Source organism: Cnephaeus nilssonii, assembly GCF_951640355.1.
Source record: "Cnephaeus nilssonii genome assembly, chromosome: 13".
Classification (NCBI taxonomy): Eukaryota; Metazoa; Chordata; class Mammalia; order Chiroptera; family Vespertilionidae; genus Cnephaeus; species Cnephaeus nilssonii.
This window is the reverse complement of record NC_137084.1, coordinates 51,209,221-51,213,526: the sequence shown is the minus strand read 5'-3', so window position 1 is coordinate 51,213,526 and position 4,306 is coordinate 51,209,221. Positions and strand designations below refer to the sequence as shown.

Genomic DNA, 4,306 nt, shown 5'->3' with positions numbered 1-4,306 from the left:
CGTTTTCAGTTTTTAACAGAAAAAATAAGTTAGTTTGCAAATACTCTGTATTCTTCCAGGAAATAATAGAGCAGATCAAGGATCAAATGTTGCATAGTTTTATCAACCAGGCCACCTTTGACAGGTAATTTTTCAAGGTAGCTAAAATGAGCAATGGTAAAGCTCTACAAATATAACTAAACCATCTGTTATACTAGAGCTAGTACAGCTGACCCCTTGAACAACACGGGGGTTGGGGTGCTGACCCCATGAGCAGTCAAAAATCCACATATAACTTCAGTAGGCCCTCCACATTCACGGATTCCCAACCTCAAGTATAAAATACTGTTTTGATCCAAGGTTGGTTGAATGCATGGATGCACAACCCGGGAATACGAAGAAACAACTGTATATTTATTGAAAACAAAACTGCATGTAAGTGGATCTGGCCCGTTCTAATCCATGTTGTTCAAGGATTAACTGTATTTTTATTTGTAGAGTTTACAAATCAAAATGTAACAAATAATTATAAGCCAGTATTGGCAGGAATACCAAATATTATTTCACAACTGCCACTATGTGTTTCTTCTTCTCTGACACAATTGGCACAGATCCAGGCTTGCTATGCTTGAGACGATTCCCTTCCTTCCGTCGGCGAGCTTCTTTCATGATGCGCTGTTCTTGAATCTGGCTGTTGATCCGTTTTGGTAGATGGCAGTGATGAGTGATACGTTTTATATGAGGATGATGTTGAAATTTCTCCTTCAACTTCTGGTTATAATCTTTGGCTGCCTTTTCTTGTGATGTAAGCACACCCAATTTTTGAGAAGCATTAGCTTTCCACAGAGGAATGTTCATTTCATCAGATCCACACATAATGTACTTGCTATCAGAAGTCCATTTTACACAGATAACATGTTGCATTCTCTTTGTGTGATCTACTTCCCTGCTTCTACTTTTGTCCACAGGAAAGATTCGAATAGATTTATCAAAACTAGCAGACAAACTCTTTCCCAGTGGGAGAATAAGCCATGTCCAGCACCGCAGACACGTGATCTATGTGCACCATCACAGGAGTGTCCAGTGCATGCATATCAAAAGTATATAAGTTGTAATCTTCATTTGCTGCAGTAAAAATGAAGGCTTCCAACAAATTGTACTTGTTCTCATATCTAAGAAGACGTATTTTAGAGGAGTAGCTTATCTCATATCACATAGTACTACTAGTCGCCCAGTACATGAAACTCGTGCACATTAAAAGGGAATTAATTAGAGGAAATATTTTAATATTGCTATTTACCCTTTGCCGGGGGTTGGGATGTGAGCCTCACATCCCTGGGCCAGTGCAGCGGGCAGGGACCTGAGCCTCATGCCCCTGGGCTGGCACAGGGGGCAGGGATGTGAGCCTCACATCCTGGGCCCATTGCCAGGGGCGGGGACATGAGCCTCATGTCCTGGGGCCCGTTGCTGGGAGTGGGGACACAAGCCTCACCACCCCGGGCCTGTTGCTGGGGGCGGGGATGCGAGCCTCAAGTCCCCGGGCTGGCTCAGGGGGTGGGGACATGAGCCTCATGTCCCGGGCAGTGCAAGTCCCTCCCCACCGACGCTGCAAGTCCCTGCCCATCTGCTTCTTCTTCACATGCAGCCTGCTGATTGGTGGTTATGTGACAACATCCTGACCAATTTGCATATTATACTATCTACACTAATAAAAGAGAAAGATGCAAATTGAGCATACCTCCGCAATGCCCACCAGCCAATCAGGAGTAAGTATGCAAATTAACCTGACAAAGATGTCGGAGGCTCTGCCCAGCAGCCACTCCAGGCCTAGGGGAGTCGGAGAAGTCGGGCGCCAGTGCCTGAGGCTGGCTGCGGCCAGGGAGACCAAGAAGTCACCTGCCCCATGATGCCAGGCCACAGCCAGCCACAGAAGCTACTCACCCCATGTCCTGGGGGAGATGGAGAAACCGGGTGCCAGTGCCTGAGGCTGGCTGCAGCCAGGGAGACCAAGAAGCTGCCTGCCCCGTAATCCCAGGCCACAGCCAGCTGGAGAAGCTGCAACAAGCTGGAAAAGTCTCATGTCTGCCTGCCCCACGTCCTGGGGGAGACAGAGAAACCGGGCCCCAGCACCTGAGGCTGGCTGAGACCCAGGATATGAAGAAGCCACTTGCCCCGTGATCCCAGGCCACAGTCATCTGCAGAAGCTTCACGCCTGCCTGCACCATTCCTGGGGGAGACGGAGAAACCGGGTGCCAGCACCTGAGGATGACTGTGGCCCGGGAGATGAAGAAGCTGCCGCCCCATGATCCCAGGCCGCAGCCAGCCAGAGAAGTCGCCCACACTGCATCCCATGGAACATAGAGAAGCCGTCTGCCTGTGGTCCAGGTGCCAGCACCTGTGGCTGGCTATGGCCTGGTAGATGGAGAAGCCGCCCACCCCGCAGTCCCGGGCACCAGCACCTGTGGCTGGCTGTGGCCCTGGAGACGGAGAAGCTGCCCACCCCGTGATCCTGGGTGCCGGCTCTTGCAGCTACCTCCCAGGCGAAGCCACCTGCCTCCCATCCCCTGTGGCTGCAGCCAGCCTGAGTGCCTGGATCCCGAGTGCCTTTGGTCAGCTGGAGTAGGAAATCCTGGGTCCTTGGTGTGGGGTCGAGGCAGAGGTGGTTAGGGGCAATCAAGCCAGCAGGGGAGCAGTTAGGGATGATCAGCTGACAGGCAGAAGCAGTTAGGGGCAATCAGGCAGGCAGGCGAGTGGTTAGGAGCCAGCAGTTTTGGATTGTGAGAGGGATGTCCAACTGCCGGTTATCCCCTGAGGGGTCCCAGATTGGAGAGGGTGCAGGCCAGGCTGAGGGACACCCCTCCCCCCCTGTGCACAAATTTCATGCACCAGGCCACTAATTATTAGATAGATATTCCTGTCAGAAGCACAACTTCTCAAGAGAAATATCTCAATTCGGTTAAATTTAACACGACTTATACTGTCAAATCCCCAGGTCATTGAACATATATGACTGGTTTTCTGTTCATCCCAAATGTCTGCTTCCTGTCCACATGTGGTAAAAATTCCTTCTTTCCAGTGATGATCAGTTTCTGTATACACTGTGTTTCCTAATATTGTCTGCAATGGCTCTTCCTCTTCTCCAAAGCCTAGTCCATCTATTTGCCAGTGCTTCTCAGTGTTGTCATCACCAACAGTAAAAAAAGAACTTCCACAAAAACGAGTACATATTCCTCGTACAAAACCTTCATATGCCTGTATTGTACGGCTACAGTTTCGTTTGGTCAAGTTCCAAATTCTGACCTCTCCATCACATGCCCCAGAAACGACAGTAGTAGCCAGACTCTTTGGATACTTTGCCAAACAATTGACTCTATCTCGGTGACCATCCAGAGAAGCAAGGAATGGTTTTGCAAATACCCATTCCAGTTTGGTAGCATTTAAAGCTCTTACGTATTCTCGTGGGACCTCAAAGGATGTAAGGTAGGATCGTAGTTTCTTGGAACTCTCTGTAAGTCCAACTTGGTTTCGTGGACATAGTTGTCCAGGTTCAGGCTCAGCATCTTCACCTTTATCTTGGCTGCCAGTGCTCGCCCACTCCATGAGCCTTTCCCGGCCTCGGACCCCCTTGACAGGAGCCCACCAGGCTAGTCCCTGTCCCTCACTCTTGATTGGAAGAGCTTAGGCTCCCAGTCTTGTGTGATTGGCTAATTTAAAGGAATAAGGGAGGGGTTGACCTTTGCCATTTCAAAATGGCCACCCCCATAGGAGCTGCAAGTCACTGAGCCAAAATGGAGGCTGCCTAAAAATCCTCTCTTTGACAGAAAAGATTACCTGTTTATTCTCACAGGGGGTGGTCACAAGCCTCTGAGACCCGGAACCAGATTATAGGCTCCTGGGGTTGGGGTTGTAAATGGTGGGAGCCTCGGGGACTAGATTGTTTGAGCCACAGGTTGTAAATCTTTCCATAATGGAAGGCAGTTCTCAGGACAGGAGGATGGACTGCATTCCAATGTTAGCTCCCCTGTCCCTGAGAGTACAACTCTCAGCCAAGTGAGAATGTGCTTTCTCTAATCAGAACAGGACCATTATGGTTATCAGAGCATGATTACGGTTTCTTATCATTGTAGCCGGTCCCCAATATTCTATTTCTGCCCCTAACACTTTCATTGTAATGTATACAACAAGGGGAGCATTATCTGAATCCATTGAGATTCTGCTTCCCGGCAATTGTTGACAGTTTAGTGCAAATAAACTCACCAAAAGTCTTTACAGGTTTGAATGTTCCTTACGTTAACAGTGGCCCTTTGCAGGCAGATGGTTGCTTGGC

The 4,306-nt window shown here is 49.0% G+C and overlaps 1 pseudogene across 1 annotated transcript; it reads right to left on the bottom strand.

Annotated features, from left to right (window-relative positions):
- Window positions 1–448: 448 nt before the first annotated feature.
- Window positions 449–3,514, bottom strand: LOC307109854 (DDB1- and CUL4-associated factor 13-like; annotated as a pseudogene). The gene is made up of 3 exons: window positions 3,483–3,514; window positions 2,874–3,172; window positions 449–1,199 (listed from the first exon to the last, which is right to left on the bottom strand). The product of its transcript is annotated as a DDB1- and CUL4-associated factor 13-like (transcript).
- Window positions 3,515–4,306: the final 792 nt, after the last annotated feature.